The sequence below is a fragment of the Theobroma cacao genome, chromosome 8 (assembly GCF_000208745.1).
Source record: "Theobroma cacao cultivar B97-61/B2 chromosome 8, Criollo_cocoa_genome_V2, whole genome shotgun sequence".
NCBI lineage: Eukaryota > Viridiplantae > Streptophyta > Magnoliopsida > Malvales > Malvaceae > Theobroma > Theobroma cacao.
This window is the reverse complement of record NC_030857.1, coordinates 12,808,852-12,825,944: the sequence shown is the minus strand read 5'-3', so window position 1 is coordinate 12,825,944 and position 17,093 is coordinate 12,808,852. Positions and strand designations below refer to the sequence as shown.

At 35.8% G+C, this 17,093-nt stretch overlaps 1 long non-coding RNA gene across 1 annotated transcript; it reads left to right on the top strand.

Moving 5' to 3' along the window:
• On the top strand, positions 1,306 to 2,981 carry LOC108663109. Its single transcript, XR_001929038.1, has 3 exons — positions 1,306 to 1,342; positions 2,025 to 2,105; positions 2,941 to 2,981. It is a non-coding gene; the product is annotated as an uncharacterized LOC108663109 (long non-coding RNA).

The following is a 17,093-nucleotide window of genomic DNA, read 5'->3' as shown; positions in this document are numbered from 1 at the left end:
ATAAAATATTAATATTTTAATATTATTTTATTAATAAAATATTATTTTATTTCAAAAATTTCCTCTTATCTCCTTGGTACCCAAAATACCTTATTATGCCTCAATTGACTTCCGAATCACCTTTTATCTCACAAATTCTCTTTCGATAAAAATATTATTATTTTATTATTATTTCTTCGCGTGTGAAATATTTTATCCTAAACTATTTCTTTCATCTTTTATCACTTTTAAACATTAAAATTGGCCTCAATTCACATCCGATAAGCTTTATTAGTCACCATATCAAAGTATGGGGTATTACATTCATCATAAAGACATTCATACTCCTCTTGTAATTCATTAATTGAAATATCACAAGAGGATAAAGATACCTTGGATTCATCATCCCTTGCCATCAGACATAGATTAGCTCTTTCTTCAGCTTTTTCTTCATCATCATCAGAACTTGAAGTATCACTATCTAACCAAGTAGTAGCCACCATTGCCTTTTTTGATTTTTTGTTTTTCTTTGGAGTTTCCTCCTTCAGCATGGGGCATTCAGACCTAAAGTGTCATGGCTTCTTGCATTCAAAGCATATAAGCTCTTCCTTCTTGTTGGACTCATTTTTATTTTTGGTCTTCCATGAAGATCCTTGTTCTCTTCTATACCCTCTTCTAGCCAATCTTCGGTTTCTTTGGCCCATAAGTTTTCTAAACCAAATGGTATAATTAAGTTGAATTAAGCCTCGAACTAGTCCAAATAGAGATTATAAGATGAAATTGAGAATTTTAAAGCTCCAGAATGACTTAAAATGGTGATTCGGAGTTCGAGGATCGATTTGGAATCAAATTGGAATTTTCATGACCTAGGGGTAAAATGGTCATTTTGCCACCCGAGGTTAAGATGTGAGTGTTGGATGAAATTTTTGACTAAGATTGATCATTTTGAGTATAATTTGAGTTTGAGAAGTGAAGAATTTTAATTTTGATGTTTTTCTGAGGATAAGGGCAAAATATTCATTTTGCCACCCTAGGGGCAAAATTGTAATTTTACACCACCCAACATTTGTCATGCCCATGGACTTCAGCCATTAGCATTTTATATCATGAATAATTAAAGGATTTTATGTGGTGGTGGAAGAAAGCTTAATTATTAAGTTTTCAAACATGGACCAATAACATGGTGACAAGTGTCAAGCTTGGATTATTTTATTATTTGGCTTTAAAAATCAGCCCATAACCCTCCCAACTCACTTATCTTGGTTGGCCAAAGAGAGAAAAAGAGAAAAAAGGAAGAACAAAAACCCTAGAGAGAAAAATTCAAAGGGAAATTATTAATTTTCAAGGAATCAAGCCATTAAAGGTAAAATTTCTTAATTCTAGCTTGTGATCTACCTTTTCTATGCATTATTTTGCATTTTCAATGGTTGAATCACAAGATATCATGAAGGATAGTGTGCTGATCAAACCTTAGGAGAGAGAATTTGATGATGAATTTAGTTAGAAAACATGTTATTCTAGTGTTTTTAGTTGTTTGGTGATGTGTAGCATGAAAAGCAAGCAAGAAAAATTCATGTTCTTACATCACCTTCATTGGCTAAATATTCCATGTGGAATATTGATGATGAATTTGATTAAATTTCAAGTGATTTGATTAGAAATGAATGATTTATGGTGTGAGAATCAAGCATAAAAAAAATTATATTATTAGTGCACTCACCATGGCCGAATTTTCAAGAGAAAATGTGAGGATGATTTTGCCACATTTCAAGTTATTTAAATTGTGTTTAATGATTTGGAGTATTGAGAGAGAAATGGAATTGTTTGGAGTTGAATTGGACGTATTGGCCAATTAATCGGGTGATAGATCGAATTAGGCCAATACCATTTTATTTAGGTACATAATTGAATTTATATTGAACACCGTATTTAGACAGTTACTCGAGTATTTCACATCCCATTTCATGCATTAGTATAGAGCCTGAATTGGTTTTACAACGGTTTAGCACAAATGTGGCAAATTGCTTATTGTGCATTATGTCTAGGTGATGAGCATTCTGGCAAGAGTAAAGAGGTAGTATCTGAGGATCCAGAATCAGAGTATCCCGAATTCGATTCCCATTACAGTGAGTAACCTTATTATCGTCTTAATTATCTAAAGTATGTTTTTATACGATTTTGTAATTTTATGAAAAATGTGTTTAAATGAAATGATTTTATAAATTGTTTTGAAATTTAATGATGACTTGAAAATGGAGTAATTGGAGACTACTTGTTGTATTGTAAATTATATTTTGAATTGAATGGCTTATGATAATGTGGGCATGAATGGCTGGATGGGTATTTGTGTTGAAAATGTATAAACTGTTGTTTGCCTTGATAGGTTGTATAATGATAAAAATTGCCATGTCATGCTGTTGAATTTTTATTGAATTGGTGGGTTATAGATTGGCCACTGTAGTGGCGAATTCTGTGGACCAGCCTTTTTGAGGAGCACGAAATCCAAGTATATTCTTACCTCAGTTGAGGAGGCACGTAGGGTAACTCTTGAGGTAAAATTTTAGAGTTCACTTCACGCCAAACCACCACGTGAGGGTGAACTCAGCCAACATCAAGGAACGACTATGTTTTCAAAATAAAAACATGATTTATGCGTACATGACTTTTTAACAACCTTGGCAGATTCGGTTGGGATAGCCCCATGCCAAGGTATCCTTGACAACCGAGTATGAGAATGATTTTGGCATGAGGCTAGCTTTTCAGGAAATCGTAAGCCTCGTTGTTTATTTGGGTGAAATGAATCTATTTTATCTTATTAAAATGAGTTTGAAATGTTGTGAATCATTTTTATGCTAATCTATTTTATCTGTCTCCATTTACTCAGCTTTAGATATTTTAGATGATATTTTTTTACTCACTAGGATTATATAATCTCACCACCCTCCTTTCCACCCATTTCAGGCTCAAGATAGTTGGTAGATAGCTCATTTCGTTGAGGGCTACAGTTGGACTTGCATTCTCAAAAACTGTAGGTTCACAACCTTTATTACTTTTAGTCATTCGGGGGCCCACATGTCATTGTTAAATGTTTTGAATACCTAGTTGCGTGTGCTATTATATTTAGGAATTTATTTTGCTTTTACGCTGTAAAAATTATTTACGTAGCGTTCTATAAAAATTGTTTTATGAAAAATTGGAATATTTTATTCCATTAGCTATAATTTCACTTTAAATGAATGTTTTAGATATCTAAACTTATTTTCGGTTATGAAATGTGTAAATTTCTCTCATACACTACATTTTAGCTGGTTTCGAAATTTTTGAGAAAAATGACCAAAATATCCATGTGTAGTTGAAACTTCTCTTTGACTGTTTTTGAATTGAAATTGGTTCATATCACTTTAAAACATGATTTTAGTAACTAATACTCAAAGGGGAAGCGAGAAAACTAATGTTAAGCCTTGCGAGGTTTCGATTGGCATTTCGAATAATGAATGTCTATCGGGACATCACGACGGTTGTCACGGGCTCGATGAGAGTTCCGAGTCATGACAATTTAAGTCCTTGGCTTCACAGATGACAGTCACCTCTGGCTTCCCATTTTTGGGTAGGCTTCTATGAGGTCTTTTAACAATTTCATGCTCAGGAATTGGTTTGCCTAGTTGACTTAATTTGTTTATAATGTTTGTGAATCTATCTAGCATGCTGGTGATATCTTCACCAGTTTCCATTTTAAACATCTCATAATTATGGGTTAAGAAGGCTATCTTGGACTCCTTAACATGTGAAGTCCCTTCATGAATAATCCTAAGTTTATGACACACTTGTTTAGCTATGGTACAGCTTGACACTTTATTGAATTAAGTGGGAGTTAAAGCACAATACAGTGTATTGATTGCCTTAAAGTTGGTTTGGACTTTTTTGGTTTCAGTTTCGGTCCATTAAGACCTTGGCTTAGGAATCATCTCATTGGTTACAACATTTAAAGTTGAAGGAATAAAGGGACCATCAGTTAGGACATCCCACATCTCATAATCTATTGCTCTAATGTATATTGACATCCTAATACTCCAATATGGGTAATTTAAGCCATCAAACAGAGGTGGTCTATTTGTTGATTGTCCCTCAGCCACTACTGATTTTTGAAGAACCATTTAGATATTCCCAAAGGGTGTTAGACCTTAAGAACAGGGAACTTACTCTGATACCACTTGTTGGTCCTAAATAAATGTGCTAAAAAGGGGTGAATAGCACTTTTTGGCTCTTACAAGAATTAACTTCTAATTGGAGACAAATGCAAGATCAAAGAAAGATTTAAAGATAAATGAAAGACTAAAAACAAAGCAAATAATCACACTAAAATTTATAGTGGTTCGGTCCAGACCTACATCCACTACCTTGATTGTTCAACCAAGGATTTTCCAAACCAATCCACTAAGAACGGTGAAATTCACAAGCTTTCACCAAGGTTTTACAATAGATTTTACTAGGCTCAGCCAAAACCTTTCACAATGATTTTTACCGAGATCAACCAAAAACCAACAACTAACTTTTTTAGGCTAAGTTGGAACCTATACACCCAATCAAGCAATCCAAGCTTGAATAAATTCCTTAGAGTGTCTCGCACACTCTAAGTATTCAAGAGAAAGAGAAATAAAGATGTACCTATGATCACTGACTTGATCTAAGTGGTACAAAGTTAAGTGCATATCACAATTACAAAGATAGAAGTTGAGTGTAGTAAATGAACAAAGAGTATTTGCTAGTTTTTGAGCTCTTTTTGGACTTGAAAGCCTTGATTTTACATTTCTAGCCGTTGGAAGCCTCTTAAATACTTGGAAAATCAACTCTGATAGGTGTTAGACAGTTTTTTGATCATTGGAATCAATTTAGTGGCAATTATGGCCGTTAATTTGTCTTCTAGTGCTCAATTCAAATTTTTTGACAAAATGATCTTAGTTGACTAACCGTGCTCTTAGTCAACTAAGTCGTTTCTGTTTTCTGATCCCAGTTTCTGGTAGTGAGCACTTAGTTGACTAATTTTCTTCTTAGTCGATTAAGTTATTTCTGTCTTGAAGTCCAAATTTCTGGCAGTAGCCTTTTAGTCGACTAACCCTTTTCTTAGTCGATTAAGTTGGTTTTGTCTTGAAGTCCAGATTTCTGATAATAGGCTCTTAGTCGACTAAGCCTTTTCTGTTTCTCAATATTCTTGAGCCCGCTAACTTCTGATTTTAATTTTAGCTGACTAACCCTTTATTATCCAACTACAGAGCTTCTGTTTTGTTGATTAATTGTGGCTTCTTATACATATAATTTTTTATATGTCCCTTGGAATAATTTATTTATCATTGGTATACAATTCTTGTCCTGCACACTCAAGTAGAAATATTAGACACAAATAAATGAGAATGTTTTATTATCATCAAAAACTAATGGAGCAAACATATATTTTCTTGATTTTTCTATTTTTTATTTATTTCCAAAATTTGCTACACTTGGACAAATTGAGATGTCTACAAAGAAGAGTCAGCAGCATTAAGAAAAAATGACAAATCACCTATAGAATTTGAGGAGATAGAGGTGTCAAAATTCATTGTTGAATTACTAAGAGAAGCTGAAGCTGACCAACAAAAAGCAAGAGAAAATATGGAGCAAAAGGCATAATCAGCTCAAAAACGTAAAGAGAAATTGCAGGCCAAATAGATCAAGATAAGAGAAAAATAGCAATGACTAGGTCTTTAGCTAAGAAAACTTCTGGAAAGGGAAAAAAGACAATGGCCACAAAGATCAAGGTATTCAAAAGAAGGAAATCTGCCAAGATAGCTAAATCCACAGCCAGACCAACCCTCAACCCAACATCTCTTGAAATTATATCGTCTGGATCCTTTTCCTCATTTGATCCTAAATCTCTTTATTCCCTCCATGTTACTCCTCTAGATGTTCACTTAGGAACTGATGAATCATCAGTAAATGAGTCTTCATCAGACTTTAATTAGATGAAATGCAACCTTAGGCCCCTATTTTGATTGGTGACAAAAAGGGGAAGAAAATAGAAAGATAGACTAGGTTGAACAATGTTTATGCTTTATGCTGTGTTTTTAAACAATGTTTATGTTTTCATGCTGTATTTTTATGCTGAAATATTGATTGAACAATGTGTTAAGGATATTGATTATGTTAGATGATTATATCTATGCTTTTAAGTTGAATGTTTATTTATATATGAATAAATATGTACATAGATATACTCTTAGTGTTCTTAATGCTCAAACATATAGAATATTTGTCTTCTTTTTTCTCAATGCACATATTAAGGGGGAGCATATATATATATCTAGAAGGAGCAATACCCAAATCTGCACATAGAGTTTGTTGGTTTAAAGACATTGCACTTTTAATCTAGGAGTATTTTGTCATCATTAAAAAAAAAAGAGAATGTTGACTCCATATGTTTTTTATGATAACAAAACATATCTTATTCATTAATATCTAACTTTACTATTTAAGTGTGCAAGATATAGTTTAATTTCATTATCAAATTTGTTAATTGAAGGTAAGTAAAGATGCTTGCTAAATTTAATGAAGAGTTAATCAGTTAAAGAAAGAAAGAATAAAGTGATTAGTGAAGAAAGAACGTTAGTAACAGATTAACAAGGAGCCTTAACCACTTAAGGCACAATTGGGCGCTGGGTAAAAGCTAGACAGAAAAGCTATAATCAGTTAGAACTGGGGTTAAGTGATTAAAGAGGTGCTAAAGACTGAAAATAGAGTCATGTTAATCGGTTATAGCACAAGGCCTTAATACCTTCAAGCACCAAAATGAAATTTGAAAAAAGGTTGACTGTTGAAGGGAACCAAAATAGAAAAATTTAAAATTCGAAGATTTTCTAATTGATTAAAACTGATTTTAATCGATTAAGGTTGAAGGAAGTGAAGCCTCAACCAGTTAAAAGGAGAGTAACCAATTAAAGGAAGATTGTTGTGTAGAGAATAATGAAAACAGAAAGTTTCTAATCAGTTAAAATTTCCTCTAACCGGTTAACGTAGTGAACAAAGTAGCCAGACATTGCAAGGCAAAGAAAGTGTAATCGGTTAAAGCTTGCCTGTAACTAGTTAGCGGAACTATGTCTGCTTATTTGAATTTAAACACTAGAGGATAAGATAACAGGTAGAATGGCATCAGAGTTGTTACTAACAGCTAGAATCTGTTCTAAACAGCAAAATCTGGCTCTCAAAGTATAAAAGGAAGCTCCAACAATAAAAAAAAACTAAGATTAAAGCACAAAAAGAGTCGTTTTGAGCAAAAAGCCAAAAAATCTTCACTAAAAAGACTTATTCTTCATTCTTATTCTTAAAAAAGTGTTTGAGCTTGATTGCAATCGCTCTAGATTTGTAAAGGTAATCAATTGTACTTCTTTTTCTTCTTTTTCCTTGAAAAATTAGAGTGTGGGAAGCACTTTAAAGTTTATTGGAAAGGATTAGAATTTGGGTTAGAACTCACCTTGTAAAAGCTTGGTGGAAGCTATTAATTCGACTGGTATAGTGAAGCTGGGTTAAAAATCATTGATTGGGAGATCAAGATAGTGAATGTAAGTCAATAAGACAGAACCACTATAAATACTTGTGCATTATCCACTTTTCTCTACCCTTCCTTACTTGGTGTCTTTTAACTATAAAAAGTTTTAAATCTTTTTTCCTCTAATTGATTAAGAGCTCTACAAGCTGAGAAGGGCTAACCTTAAAATTTTTAGTACTATTCAAGTCACGACCCGAAACCTCCCTCGGGCCCATGACAACCATTGTGACGTCCCGATTGATACTCATTACCCGGAATACCAATCGGAACCTCGCAAGGCTTACATAACAGTTATAAACAATTTTCAGTCGTTTCTAGCTCAAGTAAATCAAAAGACAAAAATATAGCATTTTTATATAAAACAATATTTATAAAAACACGTGCAAGTAATCTTTTGTAACTTAGAAGTAAAATAAATTCATACATACAATAATTTACAAAGTTATAATGTACAATAATAATTACAATGACAAGTGGCCCATAAATACACCAAGTGTTGGTGATAGTAACCTACTGTCTGTGTGATAAAGGGGTCAACTGGAATCCTCGACAAAATCGGGTATCTACAAGCTACCACAGGCCTGAAATATTTGGAAATGAGGTGGGCGAGATTTTGCAATCCCAATGAGTAAACAGACATTATCATAAATATCTAAAGGCGAGTAAAATGGAGGTAAGTTTAAACAACAAATTACAAACCATTTCATAAGGTTTTCAATTTATTTCTTAAACCAAAAAATATTTGTAATTTACCAAAACAGTTGTTAAGGCTTATAACTTTTATTAAAAACAGGGCTCAAGCCAAAACTAGTCCTCGGGGATACCTTGGCCAAGGCATCTAACCGAATCCGCCAAGGTTGTTAAGATCTTTACATGTTAAACACATGTTAGTTTTGAAAACAAGCCGTTCCTTGGCGTTGGCCGAGTTACACATTCACGTGGGGGTTCGACGTGAAGTGAGCTCTAACACTACCCCGGGAGTTACCCTCCTCGCCTTTACATCCAGAGTAACTATATAACCGCGTTTACCGTGCCCCTCTATAGGCAGTCCATGGAAACCCGTCACTGTAGTGACTAAACTCACCAATTTTAATAAAATTTTGACAGTATAACGTGGTTTTTATTTATTTACCCAACCTGCATAGTAAAAGACAGCTTACATAAATTCCCAATGCAATTATAAAATATAGCCACATATACTCATATATCATAAGCCATTCATAGGAAAATATATTTTTCAAGACAATTGACAGCCTTCAATTACTCAATTTTATAATCAACAGTTTCTTATTTCAGAAAATCAAGACAATATATTTATTTGTCACATTTATTTCTAAAACATCAAAAATCCCATTTTAATCTCATTTTCGTTTCATAAAATCCATGAAGAGCATTTAAAAATAAACTCTAGATAATTTACAATAATAATAGGTTTACTCACCGTTTGTACAAATTAAATGCTTTCTAGGTGCCTCGATCACTATTCGTCGATTATGACTTCCTTGCCTTTACCGGAAGGCTCTCCTCCAAGACACATTGCAAAAATTTCACAATTTACCACATTGATGCTAAATCACTATATAATTTACTTAAATCCTATACTAATGAATGGTATAAAATGCAATAGCCTAAAACGGCTTAAATGCGGTATTAACCTATTTTTGACACTTTACCTAATAAATTGCTAACGCGCTCTATTTTAGCTCTAAATTGTCCCATTTTCTCTCCAACATTTCTAACCAATAAATTTCAGCCAATAATCCTCTAAAATCACCAAAATCAGCTCACTTTTCTCCTTGGAAAATTCAACCAAAAATGGGACATTAACTAGGCAAATTTTTCACTTTGTTTTTCTATCACATTTAACCATTTTTCATCATTTTCTCTTCATTTCTCTTAGAATAAAAATCAGTTCTTCATCATTGTACATCATTGAAGATTCGGCCAAGGGTGGGTATTGTGAAAATTTCATGCTTTCTTGCCCAATTTGATTACTATACACATTTAACTAACTAAAACTATCAATTTAACTAAAAATCAAAACCTAAAAAATTCAAAATCCTCCCCCTTGAAATTCGGCCAGCCCTTGGTATCACTTTTTGATCTCTCTCCTCAAGCATGCTAAATGGAAACAAAGGCATAGGAAAGGTAGAAATCAATCTTAAGTCAAAAAATCTTACCGTTAGACGCGTAAACGGTCTAAAAACGCGATTTCCCTTTTGAATTTTCTAGTTTTCCTTTGGTTTTTCTCTTTTCTTACTTTCCTCTCTATTTTCTCTCTTGTTCTCTCCTTATGGCTGGCCATCAGCTGATGTGGGGTTTGAAATGGGTTGACTTTCCTTTAAAAAAATATTAAATTATTAAAAAGTGCCATGTGTCACTTTCCCATTGGCCCGTTTTTAAAATTTCATCCATTAAACTTCTATTTTTCACCACCTGAAATACTATAGTTATTCATACCAAAAATAAATAAATCCTATAATTTTGACAAGTTTTGAGTGGTGAAAATTATGGTTTTTACCTCAGGGTGACAAAATTACCGTTTTGCCCTTATGTTTCGAAAATTGTCAGAATTGAAATTTTTCACTTCCTATCTTTAAATTATACTCCAAATAGTTAATCTTGGTTAAAAGTTTCACTCCATGATCAAATTATTATCTTAGGTGGCAAAATGACGATTTTGCCCCTAAACATCAAAATTTTCAATTTTTCCCCAAATGAACCCTCGAACTCCGAACAATCATTTTTAGTCATTCCTAGATTGTAAAATATTAAATTTCATCCTATGATTCCTATTTGAACTAGTTCGAGGTTAAATCAACTCAAGTGTACCATTAGGTATAATACCGGGTTTCGTCTATTCTTAGGAACTTTTCTAGCGTAATAACATGCTACTTAGTGCATGTATGTCATGACATGTGTTTATAGGATTGGGTTTTACAATTCTACCCCCCCTTAAAATAAAATTTTGACCTCAAAATTTCACTTAACAGATTCGACAAATAGATGCGGGTATTGGTTCCTCATTTGATCTCTAATTCCCATGTCATTTCCTCCATTCGAGCACTTTTCCACAACACTTTGACCATTGAAATACTCTTGTTCCTCAATACTCGATCCTTTCGATCCAAGATACTCACAAGTTGCACCTCGAACTTCAAATCGTCATGCAACTCGGTCAGAGGTGCTTCGAGGATGTGAGAGGGATCTGGTACATATTTCTTAAGCATGGAGACATGGAAAACATTGTGGATCCGATCTAACTTCGGAGGTAGTTCTAATCGATAAGCCACTGGTCCAATTCTCTCAATGATTCAGAATGGTCTAATATACCTCGGGTTAAGCTTTCCCCGCTTTGCAAATCGAATCACACCTTTCCAAGGAGAAACCTTAAGAAAAACTCTATCATCGATCTCAAACTCCAAGTCTTTTCTCCGTTTATCTACATAGCTTTTCTGCCTATTTTGGGCTACCTTCAGTCTTTCTCGTATAACCTTGATCTTGTCATTAGTTAGATCGATCAATTCCACACTAACTAACTTTCTTTCACCCACTTCATCCCAACAAAGTGGAGTACGACATTTCCTTCCATATAAAGCTTCGTACGGTGCCATACCAATGCTAAACTGGAAACTGTTGTTGTAACCAAATTCCACTAACGGCAAGTGTCTAGCCCAACTCCCAAGAAAATCCATGACACAAGCTCTCAACATATCCTCCATAGTCTGGATAGTCCTCTCTGACTGACCATCCGTCTATGGGTGAAAAGCAATGCTAAATTTCAATTTGGTTCCGAGTGCTTCTTGAAATTTCGACCAAAATCGAGAAGTGAATCGAGGATCTCGGTCTGACACTATAGAAATGGGAACTCCATGTAGCCTCACAATCTCATCTACATAGAGCTGAGCTAGCTTCTCAATAGAGTATGTACTATAGACAGATAAAAAATGAGTGGACTTAGTCAACCAATCTATGATCACCCAGATCGCATCTTTTCCCCTCTGTGTCCGTGGCAATCCCAAAACAAAATCCATAGTTACATGCTTCCATTTCCACTCAGGAACAGGTAAAGACTGAAGTGTACCTGCTGGCCTCTGATGCTCCTCCTTAACTTGCTGACATACGAGACACTTTGCTACGATTCTGCTACGTCTCGCTTCATACCTGGCCACCAATAATTCTCCCTGATAGTCCTATACATCTTGGTGCTTTCGGGATGTAATGCATAGGCAGATGAATAGGCTTCTTCCATGATCACCTGTCTCAGCTGGTTTCCCTCAGGAACATAAACTCGGTCTCTAAACATCAAGACGTTATCCTCTCCAAATCTAAACTCACTGACTCCCCCATCGATCAATTTTTGAATTTCTTTTCTTAACTCCTCATCAGACCTTTGAATGTCCTTGATCTGATTTAGTAACGAAGGTCGCACAATGAAGCTTGCCAATAAGGATCCATCCTCACCATTTCTCAACTGGACCTCAAGAGATTTCATCTCTAATAATGCTGGAAAATAACAACTCTGAAGTGCGGCTAAAGACAATGAAGACTTACGACTTAAGGCATCAACTACAACGTTCGCCTTTCCCGGATGATAGTCTATCACCAAGTCATAATCTTTTATCAACTCCAACCATCATCTTTGCCTCAAATTAAGCTTTCTGAGTGAGCAAATATTTTAAACTCTTGTGATCCGTAAATATCCGACAATGCTCACCATACAAGTAATGCCTCCAGATGTTTAAAGCAAACACCACAGCTGCTAACTCTAAATCATGGGTAGGGTAATTTGCTTCATGCCTCTTTAGCTGTCTAGAAGCATAAGCCACAACTTTTTCATTTTGCATCAGTACGCACCCCAATCCCAACTTTGAGGCATCACTATAAACTACAAATCCCTTACCACTCACAGGAAGTGTTAAAACGGGAGCGAACCTTAACCAGTTCTTTAGCTCCTGAAATCGATTCTCACAAACATCATCCCACTCAAACTTAAACTCCATTACGAGTTAGACGGGTCAAAGGCGCTGCTATTAAGGAAAACCCCTAAACAAACCTCCGATAATAACCGACTAATCCAAGAAAACTATGAATCTCCGTCACCGTCTTAGGTTGCTCCCATTGTAAAATTGCCTCTATCTTCTTAGGATCAACATATATTCCAGCTCCTGATACTACGTGTCCCAAGAATACCATTTCCTATAACCAAAATTCACACTTCAAAAACTTTGCATACAACTGTCTTTCCCGCAAAGTCTGTAATACTATACGCAAGTGGATAGCGTGCTCATCATTATCTCTCGAGTAAACCAGGATGTCATCAATGAACACAATAACAAACTTGTCCAAGTAAGGGTGGAACACCCTGTTAATGAGATCCATAAAAGCTGTCGATGCATTAGTTAACTCGAAAGGCATGACCAAGAACTCATAATGACCGTACCGAGTCCTGTAAGCTGTCTTGGGTACATCTTGTTCTTTGATCCTCAACTATTGATACCCAAACCTCATATCAACCTTAGAAAACACTGTAGCTCCCTGTAATTGATCAAAAAGATCATCAATCCTCGGCAACGGATACTTGTTCTTAATGGTCATTCTGTTAAGCTGTTGGTAATATATACATAACCGAAGTGTACCATCTTTCTTTTTCACAAATAAAACCGGTGTTCCCCACGGAGATGTACTAGGGCGTATAAAACCCTTGTCCACTAACTCTTTCAATTGTACTTTCAACTCCTTCAACTCTGCTGGAGCCATTCTATATGGAGGAATAGAGATAAGGGTAGTACCCAGAAGTAAGTCAATGGTGAATTCGAACTCACGATCGGGAGGAAGTCCCGATAATTCATCTGGAAATACATCAGGGAACTCACTTACTACGGGGACATTCTCTAACTTAGGTTCCTCCATCGATATATCAATCACGTGAGCCAAGTATGCCGAATATCCCTTTCGCACCAATTTCAAAGCTTTGAGGGCCGAGATTACACAAAACAGTAATACTCGACGCTCCCCCGTAAATACAACTTCTACTCCCTCTAAACTTTGGAGAATCACTTCTTTCTTAAAACAATCCACCTTTGCTCAATGAGTGGACAACTAATCCATACCCAATATCAAATCAAAGTCTCGAATCTCCAAAGGGATTAAATCACCCATAAATTATTCTTCCTTAACTTTAATACCATAATCTCTATAATACGTATTTCTTACTAACCGTTCGCCCAGAGGAGTATGCACTATAATCTCTTCCTCTAATGGTGACAGGTTCCTATTTGAGAATGATGCAAATGATATGCTCACGTATGATCTATCCGAGCCCGAATCTATCAAAACATGTGCATCTCTATCAAACACAATCATAGTACCTATCACTGTGCTAGGTCGAACCTAGGCTTCATCCTCAGTCACTGCAAAAACCCTGGTAGAAATCTGGGGCTACGGTCTAGAAGATGGCTGCTCTAGGGTATTACTCCCCATGCTTGACCGTATCATTGGGCTTTGTCTGGACTGTGATCCTGAAGTGTCTCTCTGCGGTATACTAGAACGAGTCGAAGGAGTAGAAGTAGCTATTGTACCTCGTCTCAACTAAGGACAATCTCTCTTGATATGCCCCTATTGGCCACATTGAAAACACTTTACAGGCTGTCTACATGACCCAACATGAAATCCTTCGCAATTACGGCATCTGTCCAATCTTCCTGAAGTCCCCCCTTGACTACTCATCATGGGCTGATCAAGTCTAGAAGATCTTGGCTGTGACTGTTGAGATGGAGGTTTAGTGGATGCCACAGACGCTGAGGTATTACTTCCTGTAGTAGATGTCGAATCTCTGCCTCTCTTTGAAGACTGACCCGGGAATGTAGGCGGATTCCTTCTCTTTGCAAACTCAGCTCAAATCCGTCTATTCTTAGTGGCGAGCTTCTCTGCTCGTAAGGCCATCTGCACAACTTTCTTATACGACTCCTTGCCAGTTACTATCATACCCTTCCGTATCTCATTAGGGAGTTATCCTTAAAGTAGTTTACCTGGTCTTACTCCAATCTCACCAACTCAGGTACATAAAGCATCATCTCGTTAAAACGAGTTTCATACTCCTCAATGGTCATGTTCCCTTGTTTCAATCTCAGAAATTCTCTCTTTTTCTCTTTTTGATGGAAATAAGTGCAATACTGACCATCGAACTCTTTGAGGAAATCCGTCCAAGTCAGCGGTATAAGAGAGCGAGACTTTACTGAATTCCACCAAGTACGGGCTCTCTTCTAAAATAACCGTGTAGCCACCTTCAATTTCATCTCATCATCTAATCCCATATCTGCCAATGTCTCTGATACTTGAATAACCCAATCCTTAGCTGTGGTCGCATCCAACTCACCAGTAAACGAGACGCAACCTAACTGTCTAGCTTCCTTCAATTTCTTAGAAATAGAGACGTCTGGTGTCTGGGGTGGAATAGGAGGTGGTGGTACTAGGGCTGTTATAGGGGAAATAGTGGGTGGAACTAGATCAGCTTGAGCCTGACCCGTAAGAGCAGCGAGAAAAGTCGCTAATGCCTGAGCTACCTCGGGTGACATGGTCGGTACGCTAGGAGCAGCAACAGGTGGTGGAGGAGGTACAGAAATGTTAGTAGACTCAGCAGTAGGAACTGCTCTAAAAGAAGACGCAGCCGACTCCTCTTCTATGAAATCCAACCAACTTTGTTTGGGGCGACCTCTTCCCCTACCGGTAGATCTAGTGATAGGTGGTAGCTCACGTCGAGGAGGCATAATGATCTACAAAAAAAACGAAATTGGTTTAGACGACTTAAGACTCTATATGCAACTACATACGACTAACTAATCTTAATTGGGCCATACTAACATTGAAAATAATTTTAAAATAACTTTAAATCAAGAACTTTAAAAATAAAAAACTTCTTTCAAAACCATAAGCTCTTAAACCGAAAGCTCTAATACCAATTGAATTGTCATGACCCGGAACCTCCCTCGGGCCCATGACAACCGTCGCGACGTCCCGATTAATACTCATTACCCAAAATACCAATCGAAACCCCGCAAGGTTTACATATAAGTTTTAAACAATTTTCAGTCGTTTCCGACTCAAGTAAATCAAAAGATAAAAATACAACATTTTTATATAAAACAATATTTATAGAAACACGTGTAAGTAATCTTTTGTAACTTAAAAGTAAAATAAATTCATACACACAATAATTTACAAAGTTATAATGTACAATAATAATTACAATGACAAGTGGCCCATAAATACACCAAGTGTTGGTGATAGTAACCTACTATCTGTGTGATAGAGGGGTCAACTGGAATCCTCGACAAAATCGGGTATCTACAAGCTACCACATGCCTGAAATATTTGGAAAGGAGGTGGGTGAGATTTTACAATCCCAATAAGTAAACAAACGTTATCATAAATATCTAAAGGCGAGTAAAATGGAGGCAAGTTTAAACAACAAATTACAAACCATTTCATAAGGTTTTCAATTTATTTCTTAAACCATAAAATATTTGTAATTTACCAAAACAGTTGTTAAGGCTTATAACTTTTATTAAAAACAGGGCTCAAGCTAAAACTAGTCCTCGGGGATACCTTGACCGAGGCATCTAATCGAGTCCGCCAAGGTTGTTAAGATATTTACATGTTAAACACATGTTAGTTTTGAAAACAAGTCGTTCCTTGGCGTTGGCCGAGTTACACATTCATGTGGGGGTTCAACGTGAAGTGAGCTCTAACACTACCCCGAGAGTTACCCTGCTTGCCTCTACATCCGGAGTAACTATATAATCGGGTTTACCGTGCCCCTTTAATAGGCAGTCCACGAAAACCCGTCACTGCAGTGACTAAACCCACCAATTTTAATAAAATTTCGACAGTATAACGTGGCTTTTATTTATTTACCCAACTTGCATAGTAAAAGACAGCTTACATAAATTCCCAATGCAATTATAAAATATAGCCACATATACTCATATATCATAAGCCATTCATAGAAAAATATATTTTTCAAGACAATTGACAGCCTCCAATTACTCAATTTTATAATCAATAGTTTCTTATTTCAGAAAATCAAGATAATATATTTATTTGTCACATTTATTTCTAAAACATCAAAAATCCCATTTTAATCTCATTTTCGTTTCATAAAATCCATGAAGAGCATTTAAAAATAAACTCTAGATAATTTACAATGATAATAGGTTTACTCACCGTTTGTACAAATTAAATTCTTTCTAGGTGCCCCGATCACTGTTCGTCGGGTATGACTTCCTTGCCTTTACCAGAAAGCTCTCTTCCTAGACGCATTGCGAAAATTTCACAATTTACCACATTGATGCTAAATCACTATATAATTGACTTAAATCCTATACTAATGCATGGTATGAAATGCAATAGCCTAAAACGGCTTAAACGCGATATTAACCTATTTTTGGCACTTTACACGATAAATTGCTAACGCGCTCTATTTTAGCTCTAAATTGTCCCATTTTCTCTCCAACATTTCTAACCATTAAATATCAGC